The sequence below is a fragment of the Oncorhynchus gorbuscha genome, linkage group LG13 (assembly GCF_021184085.1).
Source record: "Oncorhynchus gorbuscha isolate QuinsamMale2020 ecotype Even-year linkage group LG13, OgorEven_v1.0, whole genome shotgun sequence".
Classification (NCBI taxonomy): Eukaryota; Metazoa; Chordata; class Actinopteri; order Salmoniformes; family Salmonidae; genus Oncorhynchus; species Oncorhynchus gorbuscha.
This window is the reverse complement of record NC_060185.1, coordinates 44186899-44205658: the sequence shown is the minus strand read 5'-3', so window position 1 is coordinate 44205658 and position 18760 is coordinate 44186899. Positions and strand designations below refer to the sequence as shown.

The 18760-nt window shown below is 41.9% G+C and overlaps 1 protein-coding gene across 2 annotated transcripts in view; it reads left to right on the top strand.

The window, feature by feature from the left end:
- Window positions 1-18760, top strand: part of LOC123992957 (limbic system-associated membrane protein-like) — a 1259555-nt gene that overhangs the window by 282051 nt on the left and 958744 nt on the right. The window lies entirely within an intron of this gene.

Here is an 18760-nt window from a genome sequence, read left to right as displayed (position 1 = left end):
ATACTTGCTGGAACCATGCTGGAAAGGATAATATGAGAAGAAAATATCCAAGCCAGCACAATATGGTTTGGATCGGCCCTATAGTGTGAATCAGTCATAGCTTTTCTGCTGTGGTGGTGGAACACAACCTTGGTTCGTCCTCAAGAGGCTAATGAAATAAATGTTCTTAGATCATATTACCAGGCTAGAAAACAACTTGTCCTCATTGCCAGTATGCTTCTGCTAGGTTTTCATGTTTGTGGCTGTGGCAGTGTATGGTCTCTTGAGAGAAGAGTCAATTAACCTGATAGCTAACAACTTAAGGTTTATTTTTTAATAACAAAGACAGTGTGTCATGGACCACATTGAACGGTTCTCCAATTGAAGTGACTGTATATTTTTCCATTTGCAAAGAGGTTGTGTTCATTTACTTGCTTGGTAATGACGTGTATTGACTTGAATTGGAATTAATTAATTGATATCCATTTAGAATCTCATTATTTCACTTGAAAGTTCATAAAGGAAATGTACCGTTATCACCGTTAAGTGCACAATTTAAAGGACTCTTGTGTTCAGCTCAACCATAAGCCTGAGTGTCACTTGACTTCTAATGTTTCCGATCCAGTGGTATCGGTTCTGACGTATGTTGTTTGACTGCGTTTCACAGGGTCATTCCTAAGTCCTGGTGGTTTCTGGAGTAAGGCACTGATTAAAAGGGATAGAACTCTTTCACTGAGTCGTGTTTGAGGGTGCAACACGCCACTTAGTTAAGCTACTGATGTCCTTGGTAGTTTGTTAATGTGTTTTTGGGTTAAAGGGATTTAAATCGCTGATTCCTTATTGGCAGAGCAGATGTCCTTAGCTAGGGCGCCTTCGTTCTATGACTTACGTTTTAATAAATTATGAATATTACTCGGCTGGATACCAAAGCAATTAGGGTGAGTACCTTGCTCCTGGGCAGAACAGCAGGGTCCCACCTGGGCATGCGATCAGCAGCCTTCTGATCACACAGCTCATTACCTCTATCAGCGCCTCACACCACCGCTGGCATGACACACACAAGCAAATCAACTAGAAAATGAAGCCTTCTCCCCCAAAAAACGTGCAATCTCCAGGAGCGTTGCACATTTTCAACTCACCCCATACTCACCTTTGAGGGGGAGTGACTCTGTGTTAAGAGGTTTTCAACAAACAGCATCTTACTCAAAATAGAGATTCAGTGTGTGCCACACACCACTAGTTCGTGTTTTGCCGCTGTGAACTCTAGCCAACCACACAACCTACTGTGATTGTGTTTTTATGACAATTAAAATGTCTGTACCCTCGTTTTCTGGTGTTGACACTAGTCAATGAACCTGACAAAAGATATCTGGAACCACTGTTAAATGTAACCAAGTCTCAAGGGAATATACGGTTGATATGACAACAGTAGTTTCTTTGTTTCCTGAAGGATGTTAACAATTTTCACACAACTCATGCTAAAGATTTCGCAGGGTAATGGGGTCAACTGACTGAACTGGCGCTAACTGTTAACACGCCCCTGAGAAGAGCAGCATATCCATTGGAGCTGATTGTGTCTACATTTCCAGATAATTTGTTTTGGGTAATGTTAGTCACATTGGTACTTTTCTTATATTTGACATTTTAGGATTTAATCCTTCACAGTCCTGAGGACATGAGGAAAGTTTTAATTTCCCCATTTCTGAAAATTGGCTCTGTGCATTAAAATACTCTCAGATCAGGTTGACTAAAATACAGGTAACTGCCAAAATAAAGGAAACCCCAACATAAAATGTGTTAATAGGATTTTTTTTAAACCTTTAACTAGTTTAACAGTTAAGAACAAATTCTTATTTTCAATGACAGCTGAGGAACAGTGGGTTAACTGACTGTTCAGAGGCAGAACAACAGATTAGTACCTTGTCAGCTCAGGGGTTTGAACTTGCAACCTCCCGGTTACTAGTCCAAAGCTCTAACCACTAGGCTACCATGCCACGCCATGTTGGGCCACCACGAGCTGGCTTAACAGCTTCAATGGGCTTTGCAATAGATTCTACAAGTGTCTGGAATACTTCCGGAGGCTTCCACGAGAAATTCCATCTTTTAGTATTTTATTGCTGTTGGAAAACACTGTATCAGGCGCCGCTCTAGAATCTCCCAGAAGAGTTTAATCGGGTCGAGATCTGGTGGCGGACACACACACACATATCCTTTAAACCCTCTATGCTTCTTTGAGACACTTCTTTCAAAGTCACTGAGATCTCTTCATTCTAACCAATGGTAGGGCTTTCAAACTTATGGGAGATTCAGGATAAATATATCTTTAAAAAAAAGTTATTTAAATAAGCTTTGTTGTGCAATTTAAAGGTCAAATAAACTGCATTTCAAACAGTCAGCAATAGTCTAATGAATTCAGGGCTTCTGAAGTTATACCCAAACTAAATATAAGCCTTCCACAACCATAAGTCCCACTAATGTGATACCTTTATTATTTTATCAAACTAGTTTAGAGAGGAAGAAGTGATCTCTCATCTTTGTTGAGGGGCTGGTGTGTGTGTGTGTGTGTGTGTGTGTGTGTGTGTGTGTGTGTGTGTGTGTGTGTGTGTGTAACCCAGAAGACGAGGCTAAAATATGTCCAAAATAAGGCCTATGGGCTTATTTTGGACCAAAGCTTGTCACCTGCCTTCCCGCCTGTGGGACAGCAACTCACATTGTTAGGGCGGAGACATGAGCATTTTGTCATGATATACAGCTCTGTGGTGTAAATAGGAAGGTGCACACAGCACAGAAGAAGCATAGGAGACAAGACAACATGAAAACAAGGGGACATAAACACTCATAAATAGTACAAAGAAACTAGATTATTTCGACACAGGCATTTGGAATATTGCGCAAAAACATACATTTCCAATTAATTCAATATATCGCCCAGCCCTAAGCCATGGTAGTCAAAATAATGGGCAACTGGACATTTTTCTACATGATGGGATGTTAATTGCTTAATTAACTCAGGAACCACACCTGTAAAGCACCTGCTTTCAGTATACTTTGTATCCTTCATTTACTCAAGTGTTTCCTTTATTTTGGGAGTTACCTGCATATTAATGCAGTAGGCACTTGTCATCCAAGATTTGACATTTATCATTAATGCATTTTGCCACAAAACATTTTGTAAGAACAGTCGAACTATACAAAACGCATAAAGCAGGGCAGGGTGTCAACAATGCTCCTTGACGACAGGTAAAAACTTTAACCTTGTGAAAAAGTTGCTCCTCTCATTTAGATTGCATGCCGTGCTCTGAAGACTTGCCACAGAAGAGGTCCTCTCAGAATAGGAAATGCCTTGTGACAGACAGCTATGGATTAAACTGTGTGTTCCACAGGTGGCCTAACTATATGTTCTATGGCAGGGAGATGAGTCGGCGACCGCTGTCCACGGTTCTAAAGCTAGCAAGACCCTACTGATTCACACCAGCCTCATGGCAGACCATGTTTCTGTGTGTGGACATGTTTTACAATAGCTCTTTGACAATGTCTAATCCTGTCACCTTTCTGTTCATTTACACCATGTGAACACATGTCAATGTTCCATAGTCCTGTGTGTTGACATGTTTAACATTGCCTCTATCTCCTTTCCTCTCATTCATAGTGTTAACATTGTCTATGTTCCACAGTCATGTCAGTCCAGGTTCATAAGGGTGGTCAGGCTTTCTACAGTGTTGTGCTACTGCCTGCTTACACACCAACTCACTCACTCTACCAATGAACCAAGGTCACCTGGCTGGGTGGCCACACTCCTGACTGTGGTTATGTCTATCGATCATCATGGTATTAGCTTTACTAATGTAGACTAGCAGGTGTACAGAATCTGTATTAGAAAAATGTTCACCCCTTACCTGTTCAGGAGGAATGACAGTGTTCCTGATATAGATTCCGTATAGCTGAGAATCTCAGTAGTGTGAGAATGAGCGGCGGGCAAGTATTTTTTTTGGTTTTCCAATCCCCTATGAGTAGTCGTTCTCTGACTGTCTATTGTAAATTAATACCTCATGCCAATCACTTCTGACACTTGACGAGACATATTAGCTGATCCATTGCAAAAATGATGTTCCAGAGCAACAGGCCTAATGCACCACATTAGGTTTGTATCTACATTTGGTTTGTAGATCTTTTATATAGTGGCTGGGTGAGAGGTGAAAAACCCCTACAGCACACACAGGGTCCAAAATTAACACCCGCAAAGCGCCAAATGCGGGTAGCTTTTCAGTTTGGTGAGTAAATCTCAGAAGGCTATCGGAAAAATGTTTGTATCGAAATGGTTATGTAATAAAGTATCTGTCATGGCTTGGCGGAAATGACTCATGTTTGCCAGCCACAGACCGTCTCTATAATGCTCCGAGTTTCGCGTCACAGTTTATCGTACGGGACATCAGCTACTCGACATCGCTGACTTGCCACGGATCTGCTGCTAGCTACCGTTCATTAAATAGCTGTTATGTGGCGACATTTACCTGGAGTAAAAGCCAACCTTTGAAACGAAAACCCACCGATGAAAAGGAGGACAAATCACATAAAGAAATATAGTTTTTGTGAGAAATGGAGGTTTGGAGATGAAGGAGTTTCAAGAGGTTGGCTACAGTATGATGCTGAGGCTGTGGTGATGAGTTGTTCTGGGTGTCACCAGTATGCTAAAGATAAAAGCAGAAACAACTCATTTGTCATCGGAAATAAAATGATGAAGCTGGAGAACGTTCATGACCATGAACACAGCAAGTGTCACTTTGCCTGCGTGTCTGTGTCCCAGGCTCAATCGGAGCCTCTCCTCTTGACACCCTCTGTGATGGTGCTAATGGCAATGTCAGAGCAGACCAGCACCAAGATGAAGATACTGTGTAGGACTGTACATGTCATTGGCAAGAAGGCGAGACCATTTTCTGACTTCGAGTGGATGTGCGAGTAAGTGAATATGTTGTTACTTTTGTAGCTAGTTGTTTCAAGTCTATTTAGACTCTGGATAAGCTTCAGTTCACCTCGAAATAGTGTATAAATACCATACAATGATAGGCCTACTGATGCTGACATGGGATCTCCATGCTTTCCTGTGGCCCTGTAACATTCTATGTTAATGTTTGTCTCCAGATGCTGTTTACATTTTAAAACATTGTGACACAATTGACTTTACCAGCCTTATAGTGTTGATCCTTAAGTAAACAAAGGCTAGAAAGCTAACTTACCACAATCAACTGCCAGCTTTATTGGATAATATGATTGTATAGTTAATTTGATGTTTGATTTTTGCAGTTTGGATGGGGGAAAAAAATGAATTGCGGTGGGCTCAACATTCAGAAAGGTGAAGCGGGCCAAAGAGTTTATGCACCATATTGCAGAGGTGGAGAGAAACATCAGAGAGCATCTGGAAAATACCACATTTCGCTCCATCATGTCAGGTCACTGCAGAGAACGGTTTTGTGAAAGAGGAGGAGTTAGTTTATGTCAGATTCTGTCACAAGGGCAATATCTAGTCAAAGTTCGTTGGCATCAAGTCGGCGGAGAAGGGAGACGCGGCACACACGGGCAACGCCATCAGTGCCATCATGGAGGGAGTGCGTGATGAGTGGGGGAGCAAGTTGGTCACTCTGGGAACAGATGGAGCTGCTGTGATGACCGGAGCCAAGAATTGTGTGGTCAGCTGGCTGAAGGGGGACAGGGCCTACATCATTGGCATCCACTGTATGGCACACTGCCTTGAACTGACGCCATCCGGTCCAATGTGATGTTTCAGAAAGTAGAAGAACTCCTCAGTGGGCTCTACACCTTCTACCACACCAGTCCACTGAACAGGGCAAACCTGGTAAACAGCTTCCAGGCTCCTGGGCATGACACACTAACACACCTGAGCAACCTGTCTGCAGAGGTCCACCATCACCATTGCAGAAGATGGTGGACCTCTGCAGACAGGTTGCTCATTGTGCTCAACACTGGCAGTACTTAAGAAGTACAAAACCAGGTATGTTTTTATAGGCTGCAATAAGAAATACTTACCTGAAGAGAATTAAGAGAAAGGATTATGTCAATAAGAGAGTGAGAGTGTGTTGTAAAGGAACATTCTGAAAGGATGGTAAAAATGAGCCTTCTGTCATCAGAGAAAGGCCCATGATGAGGCCACAATGGCCTCATCATGGAATTTTGCTGACCAGAGGTGACCGTGAAACCCTTGTCACATCACAGGACAAAAATGCTTGACGGGCTAGTGGAGAGTATGACACCAGTATGACACCAGTGTAGAGGTCCTGTGTGCCACCAAGCTGGTCAGCTTCACCAACTGGCCAGAGTCAGGACATGCAGCAGCAGGTTACTTTTTGTTTTGCATTACAGGTCAGTCAGGTTACTTAATGTTTTGTATTACAGGTCAGTCAGGTTACTTTATGTTTTGTATTACAGGTCAGTCAGGTTACTTTATGTTTTGTATTACAGGTCAGTCAGGTTACTTTATGTTTTGTATTACAGGTCAGTCAGTTTACTTTCTGTTTTGTATTACAGGTCAGTCAGGTTACTTTATGTTTTGTATTACAGGTCAGTCAGTTTACTTTCTGTTTTGTATTACAGGTCAGTCAGGTTACTTTATGTTTTGTATTACAGGTCAGTCAGGTTACTTTATGTTTTGTATTACAGGTCAGTCAGGTTACTTTATGTTTTGTATTACAGGTCAGTCAGGTTACTTTATGTTTTGTATTACAGGTCAGTCAGTTTACTTTCTGTTTTGTATTACAGGTCAGTCAGGTCAGGTTCAGGTTCATGATCATATTTTTATAGTTTGAGAAATAAAACTGCATGATGCTTGTTGCAATGTAATGTATACAATTATTCTAGATTTTGGTGACACTGAACTGGAAACCCTGGTGGACCATTTCAAGCCGGTCCTGGAGACCTCTGGTATCCATGTTGAAAGGATCCCTCACCAGTGCACTTTCCTGGAGACCTCTGGTATCCATGTTGAAAGGATCCCTCACCAGTGCACTTTCCTGGAGACCTCTGGCATCCATGTTGAAAGGATCCCTGACCAGTGGACTGTCCTGGAGACCTCTGGCATCCATGTTGAAAGGATCCCTGACCAGTGGACTGTCCTGGAGACCTCTGGTATCCATGTCGAAAGGATCCCTGACCAGTGGACTGTCCTGGAGACCTCTGGTATCCATGTTGAAAGGATCCCTCACCAGTGCACTTTCCTGGAGACCTCTGGCATCCATGTTGAAAGGATCCCTGACCAGTGGACTGTCCTGGAGACCTCTGGCATCCATGTTGAAAGGATCCCTGACCAGTGGACTGTCCTGGAGACCTCTGGTATCCATGTTGAAAGGATCCCTGACCAGTGGACTGTCCTGGAGACCTCTGGTATCCATGTTGAAAGGATCCCTGACCAGTGGACTGTCCTGGAGACCTCTGGTATCCATGTTGAAAGGATCCCTGACCAGTGGACTGTCCTGGAGACCTCTGGTATCCATGTTGAAAGGATCCCTGACCAGTGGACTGTCCTGGAGACCTCTGGTATCCATGTTGAAAGGATCCCTGACCAGTGGACTGTCCTGAAGGTGCTGATGTACCAAGAGCCCCAATCCCTGTAGAAGATGTGCTGATTCCATGTCAACAGGAGCCATCAGCATTCCTGCACTGATTTGCTGGCATTGGTTGACCTGGTCCTGTCCTTCCCTGCCTCCACAGTTGAATGTGAAAGAGGTTATAATACCATGAAACAGGTGAAAACCGATTTGCGGTCCAACCCAAGTTCTGATACACTGTCAGATCTCCTTATGGTCCAGCTGTCCTCTTAAGAAATCAGGGAGTATGATCCGATAAAAGCTGTGATGTTGTGTCACCAGGACTCTGACAAGAGCCAGACTTGATTGCGGTGATTGTGGTAGAGAGTGAGGAGTCTGATGAGGTTTAAGTTTATTAAAACTATTAAGCATCTGATAGGTTTACAAACCTTCAAATGTACTTTTATGTTTGATCCTTAAGTACATTTAATAGCAAATACTATTCGGCTTCTTCAGTTGTATTCAGGCTGGGAAATTAAATCTAGCCGCAGCCAACATTAACCAGCATCTGATAAGTCTCTATTTTACCAATATTTTATCAGGGTATTTCTACTCAAAGTAAAGGATTTGTAGACCTGCCTCCCCTATTTCCCCCTTGGATCAGGAGAGCACCAGTTCTATGTCCACTGCACTTCTCATAATTGTATATTACCATTGCTGTTTCCCTGTTTTGACTTGTGCTCTTGTATTCTATGTACTCTTATTCTTTGTATCTGCTATGTTTTGTTTATTTCATTGTGTGCCCGTTGTTTGGCATTTTTGCACTAAAGTATAGCACTTTTGGTCAACTACACAGCACTTTTGGTCAACTACAGTTTTTGAATGTGCTCTAGAAATAAACTTGATTTGATTCATTGATCCAAATATTAAAATAATTTTGCTTCAAATTTTGCTCTGGCCTCTTCTTTACGTTTGTATTCAACATAATACCTTATTATCTCAATGAAATGTACTGAAATGAATGTATATATATATATATGACACAAAAAGGCAATTTATTATTTTGGCCAGTAAAAAATATGCTTGGCTGGTGGATTTCTTTCATCTACCAGTACCCTTGGCAAAATAGTTCATTTTGGACACTGAGCACACATCTGCAACATGAAATGCCATTTAAAACACTCAGACACCCACCAGCCCCTCTGTCTCTCACTGCTAATAACTAAATGTTATGGAGCTCTTCTGAACCACCCCGGCCTATTCTCTAGTGTGACCCACAGTTCAGCTGTGGATGCATTTTGAATGAAGGATTTTCTACATGGGCTGCTGGATGTGAATATTCCATGGCTGAGTTGGGTGGCCTGGATCTCTGTAGTCTGAACCACAGGTCAACATTAAGCCCAAGCCTGAGCAAATGACTGACCAAGATTACAGTAATACTTGGAGCTAAATGCATCTACCGTCTATCAATCACTATCGAACACCTATTTATAAAGCATTACTCCTACCAGAGCTGCTGCCTCAGTCATGAAACGTATGAGTTAAAATCATAGCAACTTGGGCAAGCATTTATTTTCAATATATTTATGACACGTAATGAGCAAATTACAGCCATTTTATAATTAAACCAGCCGATTGTACCACTGTTATACTCCCCCCCCCCCCCTCCTTCTATAAAGATATATCTCACCCATCCATTTGTGGAGATTGAAGTGTGGGCTAGGCCTTGTGAACGTTGTATGGTTGGTTGCTGTGTCATATAAATACAAGCTTAGGTCACTCCAATGTTATCGTCTATAAAATGTAAGCCTCAGGTTAGAAAGTGAAACCACATTTTTAGGCCCAAGAGAAAATACAAATGTCTATGTATTGCTGTGATAAAACTACATGTTAGGGGTAAATCAATCAATCAATATTTCATAATGGCAGCCGCTTTGTTTCCACCTGTTTTAGTGTTTTGAAAAGCTGTAGTGTAACCCTCCTGGTACTTTGCTTGTTGGCTGAGTTTAAGAGCAACACATTCCAGAGTGAAGTTTCCACCACCAACAGTCTGAGGGGAGATGTTCCCACAAGGCCTAGTACAGAGGGCTGTTTGAGAATAGCCAAGAGGCAACATGACTGTATGCTGGTGCCAGGTTCAGAAAGCACAGCTCTGTATCATCACAACATTTCTCTTATAAGGCCACCTACCTATTACTAGGAACTCCACTGAATCTTACTAACAGACTAAAACAATGCCTGAGTGGATATAGATGGGGATTTTCTGCTGCATGAGAAAGCAAAGTAGGTCTTTACTTTAGACTTCAATCAGTTTTTAATGTAATTTACATTGTCTGCATAATGTAATGTTGCCATACCTAATCAGACTCTCTTAAAGTAATGTCAGTCATTTGTCAGTTGAATTGGTATCCATGTGTGCTTACATTTGCATATTGGCAGAACTTGTTATCCATACAGCGCACCATGCATATGCTCCAGGTGTTTCTTGAGTCCAAAGTAATTTGCTCGGTTCTTTCTGTTCAATGTCCATAACATTTATTATGTAGATTTAAGTTTAGTCCCCATATGCCGCGCCCATGCTTCCTCTGCCCGTATAATGTTGAAACATTTGAATCCTAAGGAATTTGACCTTCAGCAGATTGTGATGCATAATGCATGGCTGAACAACAGAGAAGACATTTAAACAGCTCCAGGTAGACGTAAACTGAGAGACCCTGAGTCGCACACTCACAAAACGAATGCATTTTTAAGCCGACGATTTAATAGGCCCCAGTAACTTTACCCACTGTCCAATGACCTTTACGAGAGCGACTCCTGGCCGAATTGAGTAATACGTGCAATATGTATCTATTGATACGTGTGATGTGTGTGGGGCGGCAGGGTAGCCTAGTGGTTAGAGAGGTGGACTAGTAACCGAAAGGTTGCAAGTTCATATCCCCAAGCTGACAAGGTGTCAATCTGTTGTTCTGCCCCTGAACGGGCAGTTAATCCACTAGGCTGTCATTGAAAATAAGAATTTGTTCTTAACTGACTTGCCTAGTTAAATAAAGAGCGTTCCCCTGTGGAAATGGGAGATACTTACAGAAGGACAAGACGGAAGCCACTCCTCAGTAAAAGGCACATGACAGCTCGCTTGGAGTTTTCCAAAAGGCACCTAAATGACTCGCAGACCATGAGAAACAAGATTCTCTGATCTGATAAAACCAGAATTGAACTCTTTGGCCTGAATGCCTGTAATGGCTCTTGTTGGTGGTAGGAAGAATGGATCAAAGTGCAGCGTGGAAAGTGTTCATGTTACTTTTATTTCAAAAAACACTCAAACAAAAAGGAAAGCGCACAGTTCTCTCAGGCAAAAACACTAAACAGAAGGAAAATGCCAACTTGTCTCTGATTGGGGATCACATATAACGATAGACAGTTGCCTCGGATTGGGAACCACACACGGTCAAAAACAAAGAACTGGAAAACATAGACTTTCCCACCTGAGTCACACGCTGACCTAACCAAACATAGTGAATAAAAAGGATCTCTAAGGTCAGGGTGTGACAATGCCAAGCATCACGTCTGGAGAAAACCTGGCACCATACCTACGGGGGAAGCATGGTTGTGTCAGCATTATGTTGTGGGGATGTTGTTCAGTGGCAGGGACTGGGAGACTAGTCAGGATCGAGGGAAAGATGAAGACAGCAAAGTACAAAGAGATCCTTGATTTTTTTTTTTAAAGCTGCTCCAGAGCACTCAGGACCTCAGGACCTCAGACTGGGACAAATTTCTGGATGTCCTTGAGTGGCCCAGCCAGAGCCTGGACTTGAACCAGATCGAACCAGAAAAACCTGTTTTTGCTTTGTCTTTATGGGGTATTGTGTGTAGATTGATGGGGGGGGGGGAAATGATTTAATCAATTTAAGAATAAGTCTGTAACGTAACAAAATGTGGAAAAAGTCAAGGGGTCTGAATACTTTCTGAATGCACTGTATGAATTCATGAAGCCCTTTCAGCATGCCCATGCTGTTTTAAGATAATTGCATACCTCAACCACCAAGGAACAAATACACAATTGTCTTAGTAGATTCATGTTCTTCCACAAACAATTCTGTTAAGATTTGACGCTCTTGTTATCAGCCTTTAGTATCTCTGAAGCAGATACCTCTTACTGTATTTGTTGGTCTGACAATGGAACCTGATGCTGTGAACGAATGGAGTCCATTTAGGAAGGAAGTCCTAAAATGGACACCTTATGGTAATTCCATTAAGAATTGCCAGGTCAGCACAGTGAATTACTGTAAATGTAAGGAAAAGGTTTTTAGTGACTCATAAAAGGGTATTTTATTACTCCTCCAGAGTTCATTGCTGTTTTCAAAAACCATTCACTTATCCATTTGTATCATAAGAGCTTTAAGATTGAATTAGGCTTCGCTGGTGAAACACAACCCTAAAAACACAACAGACCTATTCTAGACATATGTTATTTTCCCAGTGTATGCAACAGCTGCTGGTCTGTAAATGGCAGCAGTCACTTAATGCATAGTTATGCAAACATTTATAAATATATGCATAACTGATCAATAGACTAATGGCATGTGTGGCAGGTACAGCATCGTGGGGGACAACGACCCATTAAAGGATGTGGGTAATAATTAGCGTGGTGGAGGCCGGCCTGACTAAAAGTGGGGAACTCTGCCTAAATTATGATTTGTTGTGGCAAAAGTCTAATTTGCATCAGTATTTAGATGTGCTGCAGTTGGCTGCCTGCGCCTACGAGCCGCTTAAAAGGAGCATAATGACTACGTCAGGAGAGATGATGAGGGGGGGCTGCAGCGGTGCGGTATGGGGCCTGGTCGGCCCACACAAGCCAGGCTCCTTCTGATGGTCACTGATCCTGTAATCTCATAGTGAGGGCAACCATGGCTACTTCCCTTCACTGATGACACACGTGCACACACACAAACACACAGTTTGTAGTAGTAGGCTCATTATCATGTTAGTTATTTTTTCTCTGTCTGTGAAATATATTTCAGAGAATGTCACCCTCGTGATTTACACCAACGGCACCCAACAGCCTCCTCAGTGTTTACTTTGATCTGTCAGGATCTCCTAGTAAAGCGGGAAAGGTTGCTCGTCTGGTAATTTTGGTGACACTCTGTAAATTACATCTGAAGATAAAATCTCTTGCTTGTTGTTGTCAAAGGCGTTTGGACCAGCGTGTGTTACAGCATTCTAATTTCTAACAATATCGTATGACTACCTGGAGCCATAGATACCCCTTTGACTCCTCGTATACCAACTAAATATAACAACAACAAAAATTCATAGCAACGACTGTCGCCCCCGGACATATTCTTCTCAGCATATGGGTCGGTTCATTGTTCAGCCCAGTCCTTTTCTCGTGGCCGGTTCAGCAAGCAGCTAATGCAGTAAACCTGAGAACTCACCCATTGATTCCTATCTCATTAGTTTGTGATGGAGGCTGATGTAATTGTGGAGTCCCTCTCCTCCTCTTTAACTGCATTTACGTTTGAAGTGCAGTAAGCAGTGTTTAAGGCAGTGATAGATTTCATCTTTGCGGTTTTCAGATGTTCTGTTGTTCCCTCTCTCTCTCTCAGCTTCCTCTGTAGAGAATATAATGGAGGTGGTGAGTGAGCTTCACATTTCAGATCATCCTAATGGCTCATAATGGTTGAGAAAGCTGTGGCCTGACGTTTTTCACCTACCCAGGCCACAGCGCACAGCATTGCTTTAAAGCTAAACAAAGAGACAGGCTTACACTAGGCTCATTGAATAGTGCTGGTGTGGTATGGGTGGCCTCATAGCTACAATGCTGACGACACATGCCTTGTATTATTGAAGCAAAGGCGAGTTCTGGTATATTTAGTCTACAGTGTCTAGTGCCGACAAGGCATTCAGAGATATGATTTGGTGAACCGTTAGTTTTTTTTGTAGACAGATAACTTGTCTGTACTGTAGTATACTTGAAGAAGACTACTTTATGATACATTGTAATTTTTAGATCACATTTCTGCTTTTAAATTATGTATAATTGTCTAACATCAACAGAATCTCAATACTGGGATTTGCCTTGGCTTCGATTGCGTAAATATTTAAAAATGAAATGTAATGAATTTCCTCCTCTTCTTCCGAAGAGGAGAGGCGAAACGGATCACAGGACCAATACGCGGTGTGGTAAGTGTCCATGGTTCTTTTTAATACGTTAAGGTACACATGAACAACTAACTACAAAAAACAAGAAATGTGAAAACTCAAAACAGTCCTATCTGGTGCAAAGACAGCGACAGGAACAGTCACCCACAAACACACAGTGAAACCCAGGCTACCTAAGTATGATTCTCAATCAGAGACAACTAATGACACCTGCCTCTGATTGAGAACCATACTAGGCCGAAACATAGAAATACCCAAATCATAGAAAAACAAACAGACTGCCCACCCAACTCACGCCCTGACCATACTAACTAAATACAAAACACAGAAAATAAAGGTCAGAATGTGGCATGAAACTGGAAAAGAAAAGTATGTTAGTTTTTGCTGAGTCTCGATAGGATAGGCTATTATCTTAAAATATCCTTGTATTTTCCACACTATCATTCTCACTGTGAAATTGGAGCCTGGGGGAACTGGTGACTATGAGGAAGAAGTAATCCTGTGAATGTTGATAATACACTGTTCTGAGAAAGCTCAAACAGTATTAGGCCTACATTTACCTATAGCTATTTTCACCATGAGTGAAAATCTGCCACTTACCTGGGTTTTGTATGTGATCCAACATGTTGGGGAGAAGTACACTTGCGCTCAAGCTGCTTCATCGGGAACACACACACACTCATCCCCATCCCTACTCCACACACACATCTGCCCACTCCCTCTCCTTCTCTTGTTTCTGCTATCTAGAATAATGGGGAAGCAGATAAAGATGTTGCAGTGCTAGCTAATTACTAGTGTGGCCTGAAGGCAGAGCCTCGGGCTGCATTCCACTCCCATTCCTCTACAAATGGGCATTGTAGGCTTATTGTCTGAATATTGCTTTCTCTTTAGCAATATCAGGAGAAAATACAGTCAAAATTAGGATATGTGTTAGCCTCCATCAAGGTGCATATTGTTGTTAGCCAGGGAAACGTTCCGCGCTATCCTCGAAGGATAATACACTGAACGTTCAGTTTTGTACAGTAGTTGGCTCCCTCTCAATTATTCATTCACCATTCGTAAGCTCTCATGCATGTGTGCACGCACATAGACACGCGTCAAGTTTTTGATGGGCTGATCAAACTCTCTTACCCCAGCAGGACTGATGTGCCCATGGGGTTCTACTTGTTTCTTGACTGAAGTTACAGTATGTAATGCTATGTAAGTAACTAAAGTATGTACGTTCAGTGAGAATTGGTTCGATAGTCTTCAGCACAGGGCTCGCATCAGAACATGCCATAACTAATCCCAGTATATGTATTCAACCTCTGAATTTATCCTATCACTTTGGCTATAAGAAAGGGCATTTGACACTTTTCAGAGCTGTTTCCTGAAAGCCAAGTCTCTGTGGTAGATATCTAAATGAATAAGTGTTGTGGCTCATCAAGGGAAAACATACATGGATTGAATATGAGGTGGATATTCACAATAAGCTCCTAGAACTAGGTGACCCAACAACGTGTTTATTTCTACTTACTCAGGACCACCAACAACCTCTATACGTTGAAGTCATTTCACACAAGATGTGAACAGATGTCTCAACGTCTTCATTTGGCTTTGCCATGGTTCCCATTTTTAACATTTGTTCCCATGTTTTTTCTTACTTTTCTTATCTAGCTCTATGCAAATTTCTCATTGCATTTAACAACTGATATTTGTAATGGTTTCTCATCCTCCTCCAGAGGTGGTCATCCGTAGCCAATCACAATCAGTCACTTGACCAGAAATCTCCGACCTCACTGTCTGACCTTCACAGGAAGCAATTTGACAGGATGTCATTTTACTGGTGCAGACGGGGTCAGATGCTTTCCCTTTATATTCCGTCCTGTATTGTGGTGATACAGACCTGTGAACTTCTGAACAAAAGGAGGCAGGTAGCCTAATGGTTAGTGCATTGGCAAATAACCAAAAGGTTGCTAGATCGAATCCCAGAGCAGACAAGATACAAATCTGTCGTTCAGGCAATTAACCCAGTGTTCCTAGACTGCCATTGTAAATAAGAATTTGCTCTTAACTGACATGTCTAGTTAAATACATAACAAATATATAATAATAATAATGAAATACTGTAGGTGTCAGTTTAATAGAGATGTTGTGGCTTCATGGGCTTCAATTTCACATACAGTGCCTTCTGAAAGTGTTCAGATCCCTTGATTATTTTCCACATTTTGTTACATTACAGCCTTATTCTAAAATGGATTAAATGAAACAAATCCTCGCAAATCTACACAGAATACCATATAATGACGAAGCGAAAACAGGTTTTTAGACATTTTTGCAAATGTATTTAAAATAAAAAAAACAGAAATATCTTATTTACCTAAGTATTCAGACCCTTTGCTTTGAGACTCAAAATTGAGCTCAGGTACATCCTGTTTCCATTCATCATCCTTGAGATGTTTATACAACTTGATTGGAGTCCACCTGTGGTAAATTCAATTGATTGGACATGATTTGGAAATGCACACACCTGTCTATATAATGGTCCTACAGTTGACTGAGCCATGAGGTGAAAGGAATTGTCTGTAAAGCTCCAAGACAGGATTGTGTTAAGGCACAGATCTGGGGAAGGGTACAAAAAATGCCTGCAGCATTGTTGGTCCCCAAGAACACAGTGGCCTGCATCATTCTTCAATTGAAGAAGTTTGGAAACACCAATAATCTTCCTAGAGCTGGCCACCTGGACAATCTGTGCAATCAGGGGAGAAGGGGCTTGGTTAGGGAGGTGCCCAAGAACCCGAAAGTCATTCTGACAGAACTCTAGAGTTCCTCTGTGGAGATGGGAGAACCTTCCAGAATGATAACCATCCCTGCAGCACTCCATCAATCAGGCCTTTGTGGTAGAGTGCACAGACGGAAGCCACTCCTCGGTAAAAGGCACATGATAGCCCGCTTAGAGTTTGCCAAAAGGCGCCTAAAGACTCTCAGAACGTGAGAAATGAGATTCTCTGGTCTGAAGAAACCAAGTTTAAACTCTTTGGCCTGAATGCCAAGTGTCACGTCTGGAGGAACAGAGCAAAGTACAGAGAGATCCTTGATGAAAACCTGCTCCTGAGCGCTCAGGACTTCAGGCTGGGGTGGAGTTTCACCTTCCAACAGGACAATGACCCTAAGCTCACAGCCAAGACAACACAGAAGTGGCTTCGAGACAAGTCTCTGAACGTCCTTGAGTGGCCCAGCCAGAACTTTGTCTTGAATCCGATCGTACAACTCTGGAGAGACCTGAAAATAGCTGTGCAGCAACGATCTCCATCCAACCTGTCAGAGCTTGAGAGGATTTGCAGAGAAGAATGGGAGAAACTCCACAAATACAGGTATATGTAAATGTGATATTTCAGTTTTTCCTAAAAACCTGTTTTTGCTTTGTGATTATGCGGTATTGTGTGTATATAGATGAGGGAAAAACTATGTAATGAATTTTAGAATAAGGCTGTAACCTAAAAATATTTGGGAAAAGACATGGGTTCTGAGGGCACTATACAGATCTGTGTTTGTGTGTGTTGTTTTAAAAGTGTTGGCAACACCTTTCAAAATATAGGAAAGATGTGATGGCAGGATGCTTGGAAAAAACTTTCACACACGTGTATGGAGAGGATGTACAGCAGTGGCGGTCAGTGGATCATTTTATGAGCGTGGCCTTGAGCATTGGATTAGTAACCGAAAGGTTGCAAGTTCAAATCCCCGAGCTGACAAGGTACAAAATCTGTCGTTCTGCCCCTGAACAGGCAGTTAACCCACTGTTCCAAGGCCGTCATTGAAAATAAGAATTTGTTCTTAACTGACTTGCCTAGTAAAATAAAGGTAAAAAAAAATCTATTGGATGACTGCCATTCAAATCAAATCAATGTTTATTTGTCACTTGTGCCGAATACAACCGGTGTAGACCTTAAAGTGAAATGCTTACTTACAGGCTCAAACCAACAATGCATAAAAGGTATTAGGTGAATAATAGGTAGGTAAAGAAATAAAACAACAGTAAAAAGACAGTGAAAAATAACAATAGCGAGGCTATATACAGTAGCGAGGCTACATACAGGCACCGGTTAGTCGGGCTGATCGAGGTAGTATGTACATGTAGATATGGTTAAAGTGACTATGCATATATGTCAAACAGACAGTAGCAGTAGCGTAAAAGGGGGGGGGGGTGTGGTGGGTGGCGGGACACAATGCAGATAGCCCGGTTAGCCAATGTGCAGGGGCACTGGTTGGTCGGGCCAATTTAGGTAGTGTGTACATGAATGTATAGTTAAAGTGAATATGCATATATGATAAACAGAGATTAGCATCAGCGTAAAATAGGGTTTGGGGGGGTGGGGGCACACATACAATATTTGTATGTTTATCCAGGTTTTATTCCATCTGCTTCCGTTTAAGAAATATTTTTTAACAGAATCGGCAGAATAAATCCACCCCTGATCACACACAAATACAGTCCACTTTCATAGCAGCCACATACAAACAGCATGATCACTTTGCTCATTGTAATTCCTTCTCACATCTATGCGCTCTCCTCCTCTCTCACCTTTTCCCTTAATTTGTGGACTTCAGTGCACAACACATCAGCTGTTTGTGACCAGGCAAAAAATCATTTCCAAGCCAAACCTGTATATTATAACCTCTAACCGCTACACACAGCCTACATTGTCGTCACCATATTATCTAACGTCATAATCAACATAGCTAATAGAACTAACGCATTAGTAGACCCGCTACAATCAAGCAGTACAGTGTAAAGTCAACAAGCAGTTTAGCATTTACATCGGCGGTCCCCTGTGGCAATAAATTAATAAAACCAAAAGCTTACCTTGACTTGGAAGAGTTCCAGTGTTGGATAGCTATAGCCAGCTAGCTAACATAGCATCCCTCTCTGTTTGAGCTGTGTGTATGAGTTGGCTAAACTAGCTAGCTGAGTGAAAGTGAAAAGAATACTATTAAATATAGCTAGCTATCTCTCTGGCTTCTCCATTTTTGAAGAAATGCATTTGTTCAAAACTGTTCAACTATTGTCTTTCTCTCTTTTTGTGTCAACTACTCACCACAATTTATGC